The following is a 22,804-nucleotide window of genomic DNA, read 5'->3' on the forward strand; positions in this document are numbered from 1 at the left end:
GTCTCTTGATTTGTTCATTTTAGCCACTCTGACTGGCTACTGTCTTAATGCTAATGTTTTGTTAGAGGGAAAAACAACCTTAGCTTGACAATAGCTAGGCCTCCAGTTTCCTGAGTCTTCTTTAGGATATGAAAATCTCCTTGGAATCTTCTCCTGGACTTTACCTCCCCAAACTCCATAGTATATAACCAGTCTCTCTTCATGGTCCTGGGGCAGCTCTTTCTGCCCACCCCATGGGGGTCCTGTCCCCGTGTTTTAATAAAATCACCTTTTTGCACCAAAGACATCTTCAAGAATTCTTTCTTGACTGTGAGCTTCAGACCCTGTGAACCCCACTATCACCCAAAAGCCCTCAGCATATATGAATTGTTATTTAAATCTTAATAAAAGTTTGAGCATCTAAAGTTGCAAACTGTTATTCTGTAATGACATTCCTTTATAGTAAGTGGGCTCTATCAGTAAATCACTCAAAGGTTAATGTTTCTGAATTGTCAGAAAGAAGAGGGTAGCATTGCTCCAATATCCTGGTATTCTCAGGTCTCATTGATCAGTGTGGGATTTGGAAGCAGCAATTTAGAGTCACTAATGTGGGGAAGGAAATCAGAACGTGCCACCTCAAAATAGGCCTTTTTGGCATGAGCATTATTTTTGGGCTGATTATTTTTGAGAAGCTGCAGATACAGGAGAATCTCTGAAAATAGAGTAGAAGCTACACTTTGCTAGGGAAATTTACATTTAGAAGGGAAATCTCCATTTGTAAGATTGTCTCTCTCTACCAGGAAGAGAAAGAAGAGTATAAATCACAAAAGAATTTTATGAGTGGACAAGGCACCAACTTAAGTCTGCATAGTAACCTTACCCTTGTCTACTTGCTTTTCCTAGTAACCTCTCATAGCTGGCCTCCCTCTATCCCAACATTTTTTTTTTTGTCTTTAGCTGGAAATTGTATTTAAGATGGCAGATTGGGCCATTTGGGGCAGTTACAGTTTTCCTGGCTCCCATTTTTACAGGAGGTGTATATGTTATTAGATTTGTTTGTTTTTCTTTTTTTAATTTGTCTTTTATAATGGGGGGTGGGTCTCAGCCAAGAACCTAAAAGTGAAGAGGGAAAATTATTTTTCTTACTCTACAGAGTGACTAACATGGTAAACCGAAATTCACTGATAGTGTTCCTCTTCCTTCAAAGAGCTCAGCACTCAGATGCCCCAGTGTCTAAAATTCTAACTGCATACTTATTTTATTTGACTTAAGCTTTTTTCTTTCTCCACAGTGCTCTTTTAAAATGATCACCATCCCTCAGATCTAACATATTAAGACATTCCATATATGATGCTGTTTATTTGATCCCTTTTTCATCTTACAGGAAGGACTTATATATTTTGAGATGTCTGGGATTCTGGACCTGAGGATGGAACAGAATGGTTGCTGAAGAAAAATTTTACAACTGTCAGTTTGGCCAGAGTGTGACCCTGCTGCCAATCAGTTTCTCAGCTCCTCAAAATGGATGTCTCTCAGCTCCAGTGTAGATTCTTCTATAATGTTCTTAAGGTATTAAGGCCACTAGACCTACAGGCTTTGACATAGGGGAGTGGGGGTCTAGGCTGTAATTTTGGAAAGGACATAGAAGTCATGACAGGCACACTGGCATCGGTAACTCCCAGGAGGTGGAGGGGAGGAAAAATAATTTTCCTCTATCCTTCTAGGGTCTTGGCTGAGATATCTCTGTAATAAAAGATAGATTAATAAAAGAAAAAACAAGGGCTTCTGGGTGGCTCAGTCAGTTAAGCATCCAACTCTTGATTTCAGCCAAGGTCATGATCTCAGGGTTCCTGAGATCAAGCTTTGTACTGGGCTCAGCGCTGACAGAAAGAAGCTTGCTTGGGATCCTTTCCCTCTCTCTCTCCATCCCTCCCTTGTTTGTGCTCTCTCTCTCTCTCTTTCAAAATAAATAAACATTTAAAAATTAAGCATAAAAACAACAAAAGTTTGATAACATGTATACTTCCTGTATATACAAGGGGCAAGACTCAGGAACAGCAAGTAAAACCCCCCAAAATGCCCCAAGCTACCCCTTTAATATCATCTTTATCTAAAGACAAGAAGAAATATCAGGGTGGGTGGGAAGGCAGTTATGGGAGGTTATAGGGATAAGTGCAGTAAACACGCATAAGGTTTATTATGTAGATTTAAATTGTGCCTTCTCCATTGGTAAAATTCTCTTGTGATTTATAGTCATACTGCTCTTCCCGGTAGAGAGAGGAAGACACCCTTACAAATGGAGATTTCCCTTATAAATGTAAATTCAGCTAACAAAAGCGCAACTTCCACTCTGTTTTCAGAGATTTTCCTGTGCCCTCAGCCTCAAAAATAATCAGCTCAAAAAAATCCTTATGTTAGAGAGACACATTTTCAGGTGGCATACTGTGTTCCCCTTCAGAAGACTGTGCATGAACAAAGACATAAACGTTAGAGTGATGATCAGGCCTCTTTTGGGGAGGGGAAGATGAGAGGATATCCCTTGGGGCAAAAGGTGCACACAGTATGCAGAGCAGAAATGCTTCCGTTGAGTTACATGGAATGAGAATTTGGTCAATTACATTCTCTAAATGTCTAATTATCCCTCCTTGTTCTTACTTAACAAATTCCTCCTCCTCTTTTTAGTATACGATTCAAACATTTTGTAAACTGCTACCACACCCCTGCTTAGTGATCATCTAGTAAAGCCACATTTTAAATTCCTTTCACCTTTTCTTGTAAATCAGTCCCTTTCTTCCTTGAATTTTGTGTTCTTTCTTGCTGGATTCTTTTTCTCTCTCTCCCTCTCTTTCTTTCTTGCTTGCTTTCTTGCTTTCTTCTTTCTGATATGTTTTCTTCCTTTCTTTCTTTTTTCTTTCTGATATTGAAATGCTCCAATTAAATGCAGTGCTTATCTCCCAGGCTACAGCCTCACTCTTTTGGTCTGGGGCAGATTACCTCTTTCAGCTAAATTCTTCTTTTACTTTTTCTTTCTGATTTTCTATATCTACACAGTTGTCATAGAGGTGGCTTTCACTTTCTTCAATAACTGCTGTAATATAGCCCTGGTCATCAATGTTATTGTGCAGCTGTTGGAGAAGTGAATAAAGTACACCAAAGATCGCCAATGGGTCTAAAACAAACTGTGGTCTCTAGCTTAGAGACCTCTCCTCCAGGTTCTCCTTCCTTTATTTGCTGAGCGCACAACCCCCCCCCCCCAAATATGGAGGCTTACAACTATAAATTATCCTTCCTGCTCGCATTAGGGGCTCAGATCTTTGGAGAAATGGTCTTCTCTGAGCCCGATGGTGTTAAACAAATCTCTGATCCACCAAGATCTCTGAGTGCTGCTTGGTTTTTCCGCCAGCTTTTCAGCCTGGTTCTGTAAGAAATTTGGTTCCCTGACTGGGAAACACAAATGCGCTGGCCCATTGTTGCCACCAGTTTGGGAGAATGGCGTGGCGGTGACAGAATGAGGGATCACAAGGGAGAAGGCCTGCCCTGCCTGAATTTTGAGAGTCTCCTGCTCAGTTGACTCAGGCCAGCCCCCGCTCTGCCATTCCCGCTGGACTCCAGTAGACTTGACAGGTGAGGACCTGACCCGACATCAGAACTGGTAAGGCTGGGGCCCAATCTAGTTAGGCCCACTTGCAAGAGTGGAAGGGGGACTTGATCACTCCCCGAGACTTCAGAAGTTTCACAGGTAGGAATTCTGTGGGAGGGAATGTAATAACCTCTGGTGTGTATGTGAGTGTGAATGTGTGACTTGGTGTAGCTTGCCTGCTGACTTCGATTCTGTGGCCGGATGGGCGGGCGCCCTTGGGGTACCCAAGGGTCCACAGAGTCTGAGTGGGTCCATCTGCAATTCCATGATGAATGGTGTTCGGTCTGTGGCGATATGAGAGTGTTTTCTGATCATGGATTGCAGGGCTGGGACCTGTGGGGCTGAGCCTTGCCTGGGTTCCTTCAGGACACGGCCAGGCAGGCATCTGGCTGGTCTCCTCATTGGAGGGGGTGCCCCTGTACTTCTGTCTCTGCGACTCTGCTTCAGGGGAGGATTGTGGGGTTGGGATGGTGCAAGGAGAGCCAGGCAAAGGTTTTAGCCACTTTATCTGGAGACTCACCCAGGGAGCCAAAGAAGCGACCCACTGTTCCCCAAGTGTTCTGCCTCCTCATGACTCATTAGGTTCCCTCCCCCCTCCACTGAGCTTGAAAGTCCTCCCTGTCTGTCTTGCCTCTGCAGCCACCATGGCACCTGCCACCACAGCTGCCCATCTCTCCTCCCCTTCCAGGCCAGAGAACCCTATCCCACAAGGACCAGTGGCCAGCTTGTGCCCTCAGCCAGGCACAGGCTCTCTCCAGATGCTGGTCCACATCTGCGGATATCAGGAGGCTTTCCAGGGGATCAGAGCAGGGGGCTGAGAAGGCCATTAATATGAACCTACTGCAAGGGGAAAGGACATTAAAAAGAATAGGTGTCCCGACCAGGGAAAGTCCCAAAAACCCAGCTGAAATCAGGAGGAACCTCAAGAAGGGGACCTTATTGGTCTAGCCAAGATAGAACCATACTAAAAGGGGGCACTGACTCTCTCTCCCTGTTCCTCTGCTTAAGAGATGTGAGGGTTCTCCCTCATTTCCCAGGTTCACAGCTAGAATTAGAACCAACTGTGGTTAATCTACTTCAGGAAAGGGGACTTTAAGGAATATTCCCAAGCAGTTGCTGCTTCTGCCTTCCCCTCCCCCTCATGCTTCTGCACCAACTTGGGTGTGGTTCTATACCATCCTCAGGGTCTCAGGCACCATTGCTTCCTCCTCCCACACTCCAAGTCAAGGAGCAGAGTGCACCCCCCCCCCTTGGACCACCCATTTCAGATATCTCCACTGGTGCCCCAACTGAAAATTGACAATGGGGAAAAATTGAATGACTTTTAGGTGGACGCAGGTGAAACATATTTGATGTTTAAACTAATTTAAGTTTATTGGACCTGTCTTTAAAGTTATCGACAAAGGTCAAATAAGCTCATGTTATCTCTGTTGCAATTTGTTAATGATAGTTAATTTTGTCTGTCTCAAAGTTTTCATGGGTAATTGTTAAGATAACTTTCAAGGTCCTTGGTAACCTGAAACTTTCCAAATAGGCTGGAACGCTAAAGCTTTGATTATTGAACATGGGTTTGTGTTTCCAAATTCTTATTGCTGAGAAATTAAGGCTATTCGGACCTATTGGAAAACATGCTTTGTACTTAATTGGTTCATGAATTTACCATCTAAAAAAATTCTGATGTAAACACCTCCCAATTGGTTACTAAGTCCTCAACTGGAGACTAAGGTTTCCTAAGAGTTAAAATTCTGCTAAATGTACTTAAGACTGATGAAAATAAAGAAAGCAACTCTGTATGTAGGAAAATAGGAGGTATATAAGAAAGATATAAGGAATGGAAATACAGTTTCGTTGAGGGTAGAAGAAAGTAATTTTGTCCTAAATGAGACAGGTTATTTGGAAAGAAAAGGCTTTGGGACAAAATTTAGAAGCAAAAGAAAGTTGTAGAAGGTTGAGATGAATGGAATCTTAAAAGTACACTAGTATAAGGTTGAAATCCTGCTTTTTTCTCTGCTCAAATGACAGTTTTCTTGACCTGTTGAACTCCTCTTGATAAGACAATGCAAACAAAGGTTTATCCTCTGGGAAAATCAAGGTTTTAGGTGTCATCTCTATCAGGTCTTTGATTACTTAGTTAAAACTTCTGAATGTTAAAGGAGCTAGGTTTTGATAACAACTGTATAATGCTATACATTCACCTTTGGGATCTTTTATTGCCACTTTGGTTGAATACATAAAATTGTAAGATTTTTAATGATCTGTAATCCTATTTAGGATGCACTTATGACTTATGGGGTTTTAACAAACTTCTCAGGATTTAAATGGTAAATGAAGTCTTTTTGACCAATTAGGTCCTTTTATTTGGGATGTTAAGTTATTTGGAAAAGCTGTCATATGATAGTAAACCTTAGATTGTATTGCACAGGTAAATGTTGTAACTGCCTGAATATATGCAATTCCTAAAATTTTAATGTTTTGATATAAGGTCATCACTTAATATTCTGATTACTTGAGATGTTATGTGTCACAGAAATAACTGAATTTCTTTATCAATTGCATCATAATGAATTCTCATCAGATCTTTAACGATGTCTATTTCTGAGATTTTGTCATTTATAATTGTTCTTATTCTCTCACAAAATGTGTTTCGTCTTCAAAGAGATTTATAAAAAGGACTTTGGGGACAAATACAGATATTTGACATCTTTACGATTAATACTAAAATGGGTAAGAATTTCCAGAACTAAAAAGCTGCATTCAAATTGAACAAGAATTAGGAACATGGGATTAAATGAACCGAGGAAGATTATAGTTTTGTGATTCTTGTTGAAAATATTGCTGGTTCCCTAATGTTTCCTCTTCCAGATTAAGGTAACTTTCTCTTAAGATATCGATGACATACAAAAATGTCATAAAGTATGCATTTGTAAACTGAAGCATTTATCTTTACTCTCTACATTATTCCCCTGAAATTCAAAACTCTCAATGAGTATTCTTTCTTTCATGGCAATTACAATTGTTTGCATAAGTTCAATAAGAATCTGTTCATCTTATAACAGGCCACCATTTGGAAATACTGGTTATTTTACCAAGGCTTTGACTGGAATATTTGAGGATGTCATTCATAGACTCAGATATGACCAGAAAATTTAAGGAATTAGGGTTGGCTTTATAAAACATGGAGCCATAAAGCCCCTTGGAAATGTTGGCCTTGTGCCTTGCTTACAGAGTTCCCAGCAGCCTCACCAGGTTAAGTAAAGAAGGTCACTTCCTAGCAGGTGCAAGAACCTCAGGATATCTTGGGGACCTCATGAAGAGGAATTCACCCAATTCTACAGGTATTGCAGGCCTGTCTAATGGCATGTATTTGGCTTGGCTTCTGGCTTGGAGAGGCTACTAAAATTTCAACCCAGAGATTCCTTATAAAAGGTTCCAGCAAAGCAAACTTTAAAAGATACTCATGATCAGTCACTATTCTTACTAAGCTTATATAAATAATTAGGCCAGGTTTGTTAAGACTGGATTTGTTCTACAAATACATTGGTCTCAATTTGTCTATCTCTGGAAAGGGGGGTTTCAGAGAGAACAACTATGTTTCAACAATGAACTGTTATGATTGTTAAATTCTAGTTATGATTGCCTTTAAATGTTTGTTGTTTGCCTAAACTAGATACTTGAGGTAAACGTCAGAAAATTGTCACAGTATTTCATGTACAGGCAATCTTCTGTGCTTGTTATTCTATGGGGATAATAATAAGACCCCATGGGCATATGATTATTTAAACAACTGGAAAACAGGATGGATCTTTAAATATGCAAACCATAGCTTCCCTAAACCTGATCTGACAGTTCCCAGAAACCCGCCCCTTTCGAAGACTTGGAGGTGGACTTTACAGACATACAACCAAATAGAGGATTCAGTTTCAGGTATCACCCCATGCGTCCATAACTCCAGAGTTAAGAAGGCCAACTCAGAGTAACCCTCAACCTGGCAAAGTGATCCAGATCCATTCAACCCGCTTAAACTGATCTTCAAAAAGACACTGGCCCCTGAGATCTCCAGTCCTGCTCCAGTCACACCCCAGAAGCTGGCTGGCCTGCACATAGCAGAAGCTTGAGGAATCAACATATGGACCGAGCCCAGGGATGTGGATGCAACTCTGCCAGCCCTTGTCCCTTACTGGTGTCATAGCCTGGATCTTACTTCTTGCGCTTGGGCTGATAGAGACTGCACCAACAAGCTGGACATGGGACAAAAGATGCATGCCGGGTCTCACATACCTCCTCTGGATGGGAGGATTATTAAGTATTGCCTGTATATTATGATAACCTCTTTCACCCTCACAACTGCCGCTTACCCACTTTTTCCCCAGGATTGTTATATGACAATAAGGGGTGTCAAGGGCATTCAGTGCCTTCACCTCCCTCCACAAAGATTGCTACAAGGGAAAACACCCACTCTCTGTCAGTCACCCGGTGCCTCAAGGACTAAGTATTGGACCATAGAGATAACCCAAAATGTCAGGAACCCATGTCACAACAAGGGCCTCCAGAGAGAGAAGCGAGCTTGCTACACTTAACTTCCTCAATGGGGGATCTCCGACGGGGGAGGGATGCAAGACAGGGCCCTTCAAAAGGGTATAAAGGATACCCAAGACAGGGTAATATAAGCCATAAAGGCGACCACTCCCCTGGCAGCCTGCCAGGGTTTGAGCCTTTCAGCCCTGAATCAGATGCTGACCAATTCCCCATTCCAGCATTGGGCCAACACTACTCTATAAGTCCTTCATAAAATAGATAATCACACCCAAACCTGCTGGATATGCTTGACCCTCAACCAAAGGGCTTACTTAGCCGCTCCTATCCCTGTGACCTGGGAAGCTCCTGAAAATCTCAAAACCAACACCTCCGTCTTAATTGGACCACTGGCCACTGGTATCCATCTCACAAATGCCAACAATCTAATCTGTACAGTCCCTGAAGGTATGAACAGTACCTCCCTATGCGGAAGCAATATAACCTTAAAGAGGAATACAACCTTATGTTCACCCCCTGGGGTGTTCTGTGTTCTAATTTGGCCTACCGATGCTTAGAAGCCAACTGGACTCAGACATGTTATTTCATCTTCCTAGCCCCAGAGATATCCATGTACACTGAAGATCAGTTCCCAATAGCCTTTAGCCCCAAGTCCTGCACTAAACTGGCAATCCTGCTACCCATTCTGATAGGAGCAGGAATTGCGACAGGAATAGGAACTGGAATGGGGGTATAGGTTCATCCATAGGACTATACCATAGACTATCTCAAGAGCTAAATTAAGACATGAAATGGGTGGCAGCTTCTCTGGTAACCTTACAAAGCCAAATAAACTCTCTGGCGGCAGTGACCCTCCAAAATAGGTGAGGCCTTGACTTCCTCACTTCAGAAAAAGGAGGGACTTGCACCTTTCTGGGGGAGAAATGTTGCTATTTCATGAAACAGTCAGGAATAGTTACAACTACATTTAAGGAACTCAAGGAAAGAATTTGACATAGACAACAGGTAAGTATCAACCAGTGGAAAGGATGGGATCTCATGGATTGGGCATCCTGGCTTCCTGCCCTGGCGGGGTTCCCTCCTCTACATAATTTTACTTGTATCCATTGGCCCCTGTATACTGAATGCTGTGGTACGTTTTATTGAAAACACTCTTGCTTGCCAAACTACAGCATGTATCTTAGCCTTCTGAGAGTACCAACCTGTAAAACTGAAAGGTGATGCCTACTAAAAGTTTTTTTTTTCTTAAGGCATCAAAGGAGGGACTGTTGGAGAAGTGCATAAAGTACCCCAAAGATGGCTGATGGGGCTAAAACAAACTCTGGTCTCTAGCTTAGAGACCCCTCCTCTGGTTTCTTCTTCCTTTGTTTGCTGTGCGCGCGAAAACCGCCACAGATATGGAGGATGTTGGCTATCAATTACCCTCCCCACTTGCATTCCAGGCTCAGACCTTTGGAGAAACAGTCTCCTCTGAGCCCCCCGGTGTTAAATAAATCTCCAATCCACCAAGATCTCCAAGTGCCACTTGGTTTTTCCGCCAGCGTACCAGCCTCGTTCCATAACACAGACACAAACTTAGGAGTATAGGGAGAAAATTATTTTTCCTCCCTTCCACAATTAAGAAATTGAATGTCAAATTGTCTATTGATGATATTTATAAATTGCCAAAATCAGATATGTTATTTGACCAAACCATCAATTTTAACACACCCAATCTTTCATGGCTTGTGAGTCTAAAGTTCTGATATTCGAGTTTCCACTTTCGCATGAGGACTTGTTTTTGTATTCTTGCCTTTGGCTATAGTTGAGTCACTCCTATTTGCATAGAACACAGTGCTAGACATTAGAGTATCAATAAAAAAAAATAGAAGACCATTCTTCTAGTGTTATAGAACCAGTCTGGATCGCTGGCAGAGAAACCAAGAGGCACTCAGAGATCTTGGTGGATCGGAGTTTTATTTACATCAATGGACTCAGAGGAGACAGTTTCTCCATAATTCTGAGCCCCAAGTTCAAGTGCAAGGGGTAATTTGTGGTTTTGTCTTGTCTGCATTCATGGCAATTTGGCACGTGTGGCAAGCAGAGCAGGAAGAACTCAGGAAAAGGAGTCTCTAGGCACGGACTGGAATTCCCTTGTTAGCCCTGCTGGCCGTCTTATGGTATAACTTTGTTTTTCCAACACTAGGAACTTAAAAGCCAGTTGGAGAGTCAAAAGGAAAACACATAACAAAATCTAGCATTTATTGGGCACTTACTATACTGAAATTAAAAGCTAGTCATTCATTATCTTATTTTATCCTAACAACCTTCTGAAGTGGGTACTAATTGATGTGGGAAACAAAAGCAAATGAAAAATTAAATTTCCTTACTGTCTATAGCTCATTGACAAGTGCTTGAAACAGGCAAAGTGACATTCCTCTAGGAATTCAGCTGCCTCAATGATGACAACTTTGCTAAGGGCAAAAGGCAATCTTAGCTGAACATTATCCTGACCTCCAGGATCCTGTAAGTCTCCTTTAAGATATAAAAATTCCTTTGGAAACTTCCTTTATCTCTACCCACCAAGATATATGTGAGCAATCATCCTCCAAGAATATGGCACACTGATATACATCTGAAGGGTCTTATGGTTCAGTTTTTGCTAAACAGTAATAAATGATCTTTTCCTAACAATAGCTAGCCCCCTCAGGATCCTGGAAACCTTGTTTCCAAAGTACCTTGGAGGCTTACACCATCCTTAAACCCCTCTTAACTTGAAGGTATATAATCAGTCACCCTTCACAACCCCAGTGCAGCTCTTTCTGCCCACGGGTCCCGTCCCCATGCTTTAAAAAAACCACCTTTGTGCACCAACAATGTCTTAAGAATTCTTTCTTTGCCGTCAGCTCCAAACCTGAACACTTAAAACCACATCACTAATGACTTACATTTATTGAGGTCTTATCAAGTGTTTTACGCATATTCTATACTTTTCACAATGATCCTGTGAGGTTCTGATAATCAGTTGGCCCTACTTTATTAAGGGGGAGGGGAACTGAGTCATAGGGAAGTTAGGCAATTTGCTCAAGTTCACAATGCCAGTAAGTGGTGGAGCAGAGGGTTTAAACCCAAGCATTTTGGCTCCAAAGCCTTGACTCTTGATGCTTTACTATTATCCCAGTTTTACAAATGAGGACACTGAGGCTTAGAAAGAAAAAAAAGTGATCTACCCAAGACTATGTGGCTAGTAAATGAGAACCGGGGTTTTGTTTGACTCTATGGCTCATGCTCTTAGCTTTTGAGTTATACTGCTTCATAAAGCAAAAAGCTAACAATTTAAACAATTAAGTAATGTCACATGGCATGGTGCGATGGTGACAAGTTTAGCAGAAGAATTTCGAGATTTTGTCTTCCTTTTGAGGAAGGAAGCTTTTGTTATTTGTATTGTTCGTATTTTCCTTGTTGGATTTGCTTTCATACTTTAAAATTTTTTCAACAATAAGGACAAAATTAGTTAAAAAGTTAGTTAAAAACTCAGACCCTTCAATGCTCTAGGCTAGTTGCCTTGCTTCCCTTGATGATATGGACATGATCAATTTTTTTGTGTTCCATTTGCGGTGTTATTGACAGTTATTGAAAAAAGAAAACTCCTTGTGCAGATGCATTCTTTGGCCTTAAATTGGCCTCATGGGTGAACATGGCCTTTGAACAATTAACCACCTTGATAACAAAAGCCTTTCCAGACTATTGATGCTAACATCTCCAGTGCCTCCAAATTAATCTTTTCTTTAGCATTTAAGGATAGAAGCTTTTTGTATTTATTTTTGCATAAGAGATTCCACATTCAGTTGATATTGTATCTTTCTTTGGTTAATCAATTTTGCCATTCTCCTCCAAACAAAAATGTAAATAAGCAAACCCACATTAAACACAGCCAAAAAAGATGTTAGGCCATGAAGGACACTTGAGTGGCTCAGGTTGTTGAACATCTGACTCTTGATTTCAGCTCAGGTCATGATCCCAGTGTCATGGGATTGAGTCCCACATCAGGCTCCTCACTGAGCATGGAACCTGCTTGGGATTCTCTCTCTCCCTCTGCTCCTCTCCCCACCTTGCTTTCTCTCTCTGCCTCTCTAAAAAAATAAATTAAAAAATTAAAATAAAAGAAGTTAGGCCATGAAAGGTGAAGAGCATTTTGATCTACAGAAATGGTGGCTGTGGTGGCTGTAGGGTGTGTGTGGATGTACATGTGGCAGTGGGAAGTACAATTAAGAAGCAAAAAACACTTTTCCTCAGAGCAGGTGGTGGTGGCTTGTGCAACCATTGCCAAGGTTAGAGTTTGAGGTCTTTCTGGAAAAAAGGAGGAGCTGCTGTAACAGCTAGACAACCTAAAGTTGGAGTTGAACCAGCTCTATGTCACTAAAGTGACAGTATGGTATCCAAGTTCTCCAAGATCCAAATTGTTTGCAAATCCATTGTTGCATTCACACTATTATTAACCAGACCCAGAAAGAAAACCTCAGAAAGTTCTACAAGGGCAAGAAATACAAGATTCTGGGTCTTCAGACCAAGAAAACACGTGCCATGGATTACCATCTTAGCAAGCATGAGGAGAAGCTGAAGACCAAGAAGCAGCAGCAGAAGGAGCAGTTGTATCCACTGCAAAAGTTTGTGGTCAAGGCCTGAGCATCATGGCATCAATAAGCACAAACAAACTGGAAAAAAAAAGAAGTAAAAAATAAGTGAAATGGCACAGGAAATAAGGATGGAAAAGTCTTGTTGTTGTTTCGTTTGTTACAGTTCTTCTCTATCCATGTTCTATCCAATCTAGAGATTCCCTTGTAGAGGAAGCACTGTGTTTCTCCATTCATCAGTGCTATGGGAAGCAAAAGATTTGACGAATGGTATTCTAATTGGACATCAAACCAAGACAGTGCTTGCTTTCCAACCCGGAAGAGAAGGTTTTAGATCCCTGCTCTACTTGGAAAGAAAGTGCATATTTCCCATTTATGTAACAGGCTATGTAAATTTTCTTAATGAAACTAAAAGTACCAGTTGAATGCTGTGACAGTGTTCCTTAAAAAATGTTCTTGTGGAGTCACAAAGGACAAGATAATTAAAACTCCTCACGGAGTTTAGTTCTTTGACCTCTAATTAGTTTCAGCATTATAAATTGCCATTTGTTACCAGCCTAATTTGATTATTAGCCCCTCTGAGCTTTATAGCATACATTCTGAAGAGTGGACTCTGTATGACTCAGAATGCATGCTGCATATCCAAGATGGAAAATTGAGGAGTAAATTGCCTTGATCCGGTGTGTTCATGAGTTAGTCATACTAAAGTGGTTAAACAAAGGGAAAGCAATCCTTTCCAACATCTGCAGCTATAAGTTTGATAAAAGAAACTCAAAAGTGTGACTAGTTCATTCTGGAAGCAGCTTTATGAGGTGTCATGGAGGGAGGAGGAGAAAGAGGGAATTTTGGTTCCTACAGTTTTATTAAGAAAAAAAAAATTGGTGTGTTATATCACCTTTTGTCACCCTGCAGAGTGAAATAACTGAATTATTTCCTCAAGGTATTTCAACAAATGCAGAAACTTACAGCTGGGAACTACTAGCACATTCATTCTTTATCTCTCTAGGTAGGTCCTCTGGTCTCAGCATTTTAATTAATTCATTGATATTGCTATTAGGAGGCTCAGCAAATGTAATCAGGCTTCTTGCCAAAGCCAGTGTCTGTAAAACAACCCAACTTCTATTTTTTTTTAAATAAGCAAGCTAAATCAGAGAGTTATAATAAAGCAAAAAAGCATGATAATAAGAATACAAAATTGAGGGGTACCTAGGTGTCTCAGTAGGTTAAGCATCTGACTCTTGATTTCGGCTCAGGTCATGATTTCACAGTTCATGGGTTTGAGCCTCACGTTGAGCTTTGCATTGATGGTCTGGAACCTTCTTGGGATTCTCTCTCTTTCTCTCTGTTTATCCCCCACTCATGTGCTCTCTTTCTCTCTCTCTCTAAAAATAAACATGAAAAAAAAAGAATATGGAATTGAAATACTTTCTGACCCCTGTGCTTGTCAAATATAAGCAGTTGAAACAGTTGGACCCATTGCTTCCATTACACTCCAGATCATTTGAGGCAAGCATAAAGTCTTCAATTCTCCCAAATTTGAGATTATTAAAGAACATTAATTAAGTTAGAATTTCAGTTTGAAATATGTAGGAAAACACATAATAATAATAACAGTAACAATATACTAGATTTTTTCTTAGTGAACTTCCACTTAATCAGCTTGCTGGATTAATTGACAGTAAGACCCAGTAACCAATGACAATAACTGCTTGCGGTTGGTGGTGTGGTTAGAAGTGTCTAGTTTGCCCAGAAACTTCAACAATTTTTGTTGTACACTTACTGCCAATTTTTTGAGTTTGTTCCAAATCTATTTATGCCAGTTTTACATAATAATGTGATTATCTGATTTAATTAAATATTAGGTATACTGATGAAATATGAATGCAAAGTGAGTTGTTGCTTCAATGAAATCTAGACTGAATGTGTTTGTAAGACTCAGAAAAGGCAGGGTGATAAAAAAATCTGTCAAAATTAAGTATAGGTAAGAAAAAAGTAAAAGATGGGGGAAATTATAAAAATTAAAAGATTCTACATTCAGATTGCTTCATGTTTTGTTTTTTATATTATGGAAGATTTCAAACATATCTAAAATTAGAGTATAATATAATTAAAATGATATTCTCATCACCGATCTTCAACAATTACCCATACATCTTCAATCTTGTTTCAGCTATACCCCACTCACTCCTCCATCATAATTATTTTGAAACAAATCTCAGACATTTTGTCACTTCCTCTCATAAGTCTTTTACATTTTCATTCCATTTTAAAGGAGCAAAAACTGGAGATTATTTTGAATGTGGCTTGAGCAAGCAAGATCATGCAAAACTCCAAAAGTCAACCCCTACTTAAGGAAAAAGTTGGAGGGTAAAAACAATACCATGGAATCCATATTCTGGGCTCTAGAAGGGAGAGGCTATCCACTAATCTATTATCAAAAATATTTGTAAAATATTTAAGGTATACAGCATATTTTAATGATTGTTTCAATCACTTTATGTGACTAACAAATGAACTACTGAATCCTATTCGTTAGATTACAAAGTTTTTAGCATAAGAATATTGATGATGATATAATGTGATTGGTATGCTGAGAATGATTTACATGTCAAGGTTAGCATAAACCAATAACTGTAATGCCATGTTTTTCAGGTTTATTTCATTTGGAAAAAGAGAAACTCATGGCTTCAAGGTTTGTTTCATCTGAAAAGTCATAGTTTGAGAGCAGCAAAGATGTCATGTTAATTAAGTTGTTTGCCTAAGTCCAACTTCTTTTAACATAGTCCCATTCACTAGGATGCAATATTTCAGTGACTTTTCATTCCACTCTTCTACCCCTAGACACACCTGATTAAACACACACCAAGACACCAATCCATGGGTTAACCCACTGCTCTGTCTCAAGAATTTGAAATAAAATACATAGATCTAGTTAGAAATAAAATAAAAAATAAAAATATAATGATAATAATAATAATAATAGTAGAGCAATAATTTGGCTTTAGCCAAATAGGCCAGTTAAAAGCAGAAGAAGTGAGTTGAGAGAGAGAGAAAGAGAGAAAGAGAAAGAGGAGGCAGAGAGAGACAGGCGTTTTCAGAGACAGTTTTTGATTTAACAGGTAAATTTCTAGTTTCTAGAGTCCTGACTGGGCTTTGTTGGTTGCCCTTGGATTTCCATGAAATTGTTTGTTGCAGTCTTTTATTGATTTTTTTTTTCTGTTTAAGTTTGCTTGAATCAGTTCCTATTCCTTGAAAACAATACTCACTAACTGATAAACCTCGCAGTTTAAACTAAATGTAGCATTAGGATAGGGTTTGTCATGGCAATCCCCCACCCATGTGCGTATATGTGTATGTGAACTTATGTGATGAATGTATGTGTATGACTTTAATATCCACTGATCCTATGATATCTATAAAACACCCAGGGTTGTCTCAGCTTAAGATACTTGATTCACATATAATCTTATACAAGAAGAAGGAATTATCGAGTGGTAAACTCAGGCCTATGAAACAGGGCAAGTTTACATTATTTTATTCATGTTTTTAATACTATGTTGCTCCTTTGTTTTAAAATTGCTTATGAGTCTGAAAAAGACCATTTTCTGTTTTTATTCTATTTTATTCTCCATAAACTAATTTCAGATGGGTATCAGAAAATAATGTTTTCCCAACATATTGGGTTTATGCAACACTTACTAGACATCACACACTTTTGCATACTGACTTTAACTTTTTCTGGAAACTGTCTTTTACAGATGAAGAAATTGTGACTCAGAGAAATTAAATGTCTTTTCCAAAGTTGTATGGCTAGTCAGTGGCAGAATGATGTACTCTTTCTATGGAAACAAAGGGTGTAGCATTGCATATGAGAGCAAAAGTGAACACATAGCTTAAAATAAGGCTATAAGGGGCATTCTTTCACAATGAAGAAATAATTAGTAATACAGACAAAATTCCTTTAATTTAGACTCTTTTAATTCATCACTTGAGCTATTAGATAAGAATATTGTTAGTGAGCAAAATATGCTTTATGCAAGACAGAATAAGGATGATCATAGCCCTATGTTCAAATAGTAAGAACACCTTGGTTCACATTGGATTTAACTTGGGTTAGGTCATAAGTAAATTGAGTTATCCCTGATTTGACTTTAGCCTTTTTTGTGTCTATTATTATTACATGCAATATTTACTTTTATTTCTTCATAGAATACCCTGTGTGCAAATGTAAGGGAATATTTTATATTGTGAGTAAGAATTATGAGGTCTCCAGTGGAGAAAAGTCTGAAATGGTATCCAGGAAGGCTCGTTGCAACATTTCACAAACAGCTCTACCCAAGCATTTGTAGATCCAGCACTAGTCAGGTATTGCTTTTCTATGCATCTTCCTGGAGGAAAGTTCTTCCCTTTATTGGATCTCAGTTTACCCATTTGTAAATTGAGCAATTTCATCCTAATTATTTCTATAAATAACTCTTTATTCGATAATTTTGCTTTCTATAAAATATATTTTCCAAAAGCAATAGCATACTGAAACAGAATTATCTTATTCTTTTTCCTTTTAGGTAGTTATTTAATTGGATAGTAATGCATTTCCTAGAAGCTGGTGAATCTATTTGATGGATACCAGCCTAGTTTGTACTGACATCTTATGTAGCTCCCCATCGATATTACACAATCAGACATGACACTTCTATACAGCTTATCTAGCCCAGAGGTTAAATGCATTCATTTGCTTATTACCAGGGCCATGTATACACATGTCTGCCAACATTTGTAGCACTTAGAAAAAAAAGAATTGCAGAGAGGCTTGGCATTCTACTTTTTCTGTTTGGTCTTGGCAGAATTGTTTTCTCTTGCAATTTCATGAGCATTGTATGGCCTTTATTGAATGACTAAAATGTATTTGTTTTTGGAGTATGAGAGAGAACTATCATTCTCTTTTTAAAAACCTTTGGATAATATTTTGTTCCATTTCTAAGGCTGCCATTCATTCAAAAATATTAAATGTATTAAAAACAAAAAAAAATGTATTCAAAACAGAGAAGAGTTATTGTCAGAAAATGAAGGCAACTTCTAGAAAACTCCACATGGCCAACTTCTACTTTCCTTTAGGAAATAAACAGTGAATTCTCCCTCAACTCTACCTTAATTATCTAGTACAGGACTTTCCAACAAATTCATTCACTGTAGCCTTGCTCAGTTTAATTTCTCTGTCCTCATAAACCTACATTCAGTGTTAATGACAGAATTGAAGGAGAAGTTGTGGAGAGTCAGTCAGATGTGTGCATATTTTCTTGGAGCTTTTACATACTAATGGTTCATTTTCTGAGTCCTGGGAAAAATCAAAATAATACACTTTATTATCAATAGTATCTTTATTCCACTTCTTAATAACACTTTTGGGGTTTTTTGACATTCAAATCAATATCCCTACTCCTGAAGCATTTTCTCTCTTTAACTTGAGTTGTCTTTTTTTTAAAGTTTATTTTATATATTTTGAGAGAGACAGAGAGTGAACAGGGGAGGCACAGAAAGAGAGAGGTAGGGAGAATCCCAACAGGCTCTATACTCTCAGCACGGAGGCTGACTCGGGGCTCAATCTCATGAACGATGAGATCATGACCTGAACGGAAATCATGAGTCAGATGCTTAACCAACTGAGCCACCATGTGTCCCATTGAATTATCTTTTTTACATCAGTTTTTCTTGAATAAACCTTTGATGTAGCTATCATTACTCATTTATATCTTGTCTAATAGTACATACTTGATTATTTTATTACATGACATTAGAAGACTGTATGGCCTAACTAGCTACTCAAGCAACACCATCAAGGGGAAAGTATTCTGTCTTCATTCAGGTATTGCTTTCTTGCTTAAAAAAGTTTTCTAAGACATTTCTTTTCTGTCAATTTTTTTTCTTCAATAGAAAGCAGCTAATAAATAATATTTCACTACTTCTCTGGCCACAGCCTTGCCCTACCTTTTAAGATAAGAATTTTGAATGAGGAGCATGCTAGTTTATTTGCCATATATATTTTTTTTCAATTGTTACCAAGATATTGCAACCTACTGATCTCGTTGGGGATGGTGACATTTTGGACATATATGGATGTGCTATAGGTTACATTCTTAACATTTTGATTCATACATGTGTTTTATTTACTGAGAACTTTAACATGTTTTGAAAAGACTAAAGAGTCATCAGTGACTTCAGAATTATTCCAGCCTTTTCCATCTTGTATGACATTCTAGACAGTCTTCTCTAGCTTGTATCACATTCTAGACAGTAGTAGAAATGACAGTGGAGTAAATAGCAAGGTAAAGGAACGGGTCACTTCTCCTATTTATGTCATCTAGGATTCTATGGAAAAACTTAACATTTTATTTTGGTGAAGAACTTATAAAGTGTAGACTATCAGGAACTATCAAGAATTGGGGAGCCTGAGTGGCTTAGTCGGTTAAGCATCTGACTCTTGGTCTCAGCTCAGATCATAATCTCATGGTTTCATGGGATGGAGATCTGCATGGGGCTCTGCACTGACAAAGTAGTGCAGAGCCTGTTTGGATTATGTCTCTCCCTCTCTCTGCCCCTTCCCTGCTTGGATTCTCTTTTGCTCTCTCAAAATAAATAAACTTTTTAAAAAAAGAACTATGAAGAATATACAGAGTGTATTAGAAACAATAAAAAAATTAGAAATGTATTTTGGGAGAAAGGTTGTCCTTTAAACATTTATAATAACACAGCTTGTTAGAAAGATCCAAGGCTTTATCCACTTGGAACCGAATAGCCACTGACCAGTTGTTGGACTGAATTTACCAGTTATCCATCACTACAGTTCAGTGACACCTGTTTCTTCTATCCAGTTAGGATGAACAGCTCAGTATGCTATTTGTAACACTGGAATAGTTACCATGCTATGTTCTACTCCCATTTTTTTAAGTTTTTCTATAAACAAAATGCAACATTCATTAACCACTGTAGTGTGCGCAAAATTTTCAATGTGGCTAAGTGAGATCAGTGGAAACAGGCACTTCTAGTGCACAAAATTGCATGAAACAAAATGTTTGGGATTTTTGACTTCTACCCAAGTGAAAAGACCTCAGCATTAAAGTACAGAATTGGACACTAACTAAGCTTCTGCCATAGCACACTCCTTGTTGTACTCAGATGTGAAGTCCCCTGACCCCTGAGTGCTGCATCATAATGGCAAGCAATTCTTTGCCACTCCCTGGCATGAATTTGCTCACAATTTGCTCACCTTTAGTGCCAGAGCTGATTCAATGGCTCACACAAACCCAAAGGCCCCTCAGTAAGAACAGTTTAGAGAACACTTCAATAGGAAGTATAAGAACTGAATGACCAGCCTAGCCGTATAGGTGGTTCAGGGAGAGGAACTCAGATATTTGCTCTTTACTTTTCCTTGTGTACCCATTTGGTGACAGTCTCTGGTCTGAATCTATCATTCTGATCTACCAGATTAAAAGGGTGTACAAACTGTAAATATATCCCTGATCTCATAGTGGGTAGATAAGGCATTAATATATGTGCACATACTCCAAGTTTTCCCCACAGAATGTAAAATTGCAATTGGGGATGTGAATATTTATTTTATAGTTTTTTTCCTCTATGTGTGGCTGCAATATTTTTTTCTAAACCATTCTGACCTCAACTTCCATTCAAGCTGATCAGCTATTGTTCTGCCCAGTGACAGGAAGAGATTTTACCATGTCTCTGCTGCTGTGGGACAGGAACTCAGTTAATTAGTTCTGCCCAAATTTACAACTGATGTAGTTCTATAATGATTTTGCCTTTATGTATATTTAAATAGTCTATATCTAGTTTCTTTGTGTTGTTTACTAGATCATAATCTTCTAAGCTTTAAGACATTTGTCTTTTATTTGAATCATTAACTATACCTGTTATATGACTATAACTGTACCTGTTACTGGTTGTGTATTACAACAAATATAATTTTAGCAATGGTCACAGCTGAGCTTAACTGACGTATAGACATACCTGAGTGCATCTGATTAGCTGGTAAGAATCATCCGCCTGGTCCATTTACATGGGTTTAGTAACTTGGGGAGAAGAGATCTAGGAGAAGGAGGAGTTGTAGGAGGAAGATGAGATGAAGATGGTGAAGAAATGCCAGGAAGAGTCATATAAGTGGTCACTTGGTTGGCAAAGATGAAATGGAGGAGAAGAGATGGAAAAGATAGCCCAGTACCTGTCCCCTGATCTATTCCCAAAGATTTCTGTCTGAACTTTTTGAATAGAGGCATTGCAGACAGAAGCAGAAAGAACTGTATTTACAAGAGACTTGCAAGATGTCATATGGTATGTCATGGTCAGGCTTCAAGTAACCTTAATGATTAAGTAAGCAACAAGACACAGAAATACATAACTGTGATGTGGTGAGAATTTCATTAATATTAATAGGTAGATCCTTGAGTGCTGATGGAGATGCTTTCTCTGGCTAAAATCATATAAAAAACAACAGGTTCAGGTATTTGACTCCTCTAACCTTGTAGATCTCTCTTTTTGCATAGGACACATTTACCACTGATTTTCTTGTATTTCCACAAAAAACCTGGGCAGCAACAGAGAGCTGCATCATCTGTAATCATATCTGATATATATCCCTTCTCATCTTGTTTGCTGGTTTGGTAATATCACAGACTGAAAGTAAACTGAATTCTTTCTAAGCCATCATTGCCTCAAGTCTTTAATGGTCCAGCTGCGGTGGTCAGGTGATCAACCATGACACAACATGGAGGAAAAGAGCATCCTGTGTGGATACAGTGTGGCCTCAGCTCAATGAGGACTCAAGAAATTAGAGCATCTCTTTGACACAGCTTCAGAAGCAGCAGAAGAACATGGTATGGACATGGAAATATATCCATGGCAAGAAGCAGCTAGGTCATGATAAGATGCCACCTTCAAGTAGCTGCGTGATAGCTCACGTTAATGAGATGAAGGTGTCCAGAAAGGAGAGTTGCAATGACCCTGTGAGTTCACAGATGATCCCTAAAGGATATCCTATTTGAGGATATCCCTAAGTAGTTTGATAAAACTTGATGTGGATAACAGGTAAGATACCAGCTCGTTCATTTTCTGTTGTTTAACTTACTATTACTTACCCCTCCACCCTTCATGAATTAATAATCCCTTATATTTATGTAACCTTTACAGTTTACAAAGTGGTTCACATGCATTCAGTACCAGGAAGGAAAACACAGATAAAGAAATCTAGGGTCTGGAGAGTTGAAAACATTTTCCCAAAGTAACATCTCTAGGAAGTTGATAAATTAGGTATAGAACTGAAGACTTACTGCGGTAGGCAGAATAATGGCTCCCCAAAGATGTCCATGCCCTAGTCTCTGAAACATGTGAATAAATTAACTTCCATGTCAAAAGAGACTTTCAGATGTGAAAATGACTAAAGATCTTGATGTGGAGAAGTTTTTTGCTGGATTACCCAAGTTAAACAAAGTCTAATCACAAGAGTTCTTAAAATTAGAGAATCTTTTTCAGTTGAGGTCAGAAAAAGATGCGATCATAGAAGGGTCAGAGAGAGATTTGGCTTTGCTGCCTTTGAAGATAAAGATCAGAGCCAGGATCCAAAGAATACAGGCAACCTTTAGAAACTAGAAAAGGCAAGGAAATGGATTGACCCTATATTAGTTTCCTATTCTGCTTTAAAAAAATAGCGCAAACTTAATGGCTTAAAGCAGCATGAGTTTATTATCCTATAATTCTGGAAGCCAAAAATTCAAAATGGGTATTACAGGATAAAATCAAGATGTTGGCAAAGCTACATTCCTCTAGAGGCTTTAAGAGAGAATCTGTCTCTTGCTTTTTCAAGTTTCTAGAAGTCACCTGCTTTCCTTGGCTCACGGCCTCCTTCTTCCATCTTTAAAGTACATCACTCTCCAAACTCTGCATCCATCACCACATCTCTCTCACCCCCATTATGTGATATCTGCTTCCATAATAAGAATCTTTGTGATTATATTGGGCCAACTTGGACAAA

At 39.0% G+C, this 22,804-nt stretch overlaps 1 pseudogene; it reads left to right on the plus strand.

Moving 5' to 3' along the window:
• The first annotated feature begins 12,339 nt into the window (after nt 1-12,339).
• LOC106988507 (60S ribosomal protein L35-like) lies at nt 12,340-12,817 on the plus strand (annotated as a pseudogene).
• Nucleotides 12,818-22,804: the final 9,987 nt, after the last annotated feature.

The sequence above is a fragment of the Acinonyx jubatus genome, chromosome X, assembly GCF_027475565.1.
Source record: "Acinonyx jubatus isolate Ajub_Pintada_27869175 chromosome X, VMU_Ajub_asm_v1.0, whole genome shotgun sequence".
Classification (NCBI taxonomy): domain Eukaryota; kingdom Metazoa; phylum Chordata; class Mammalia; order Carnivora; family Felidae; genus Acinonyx; species Acinonyx jubatus.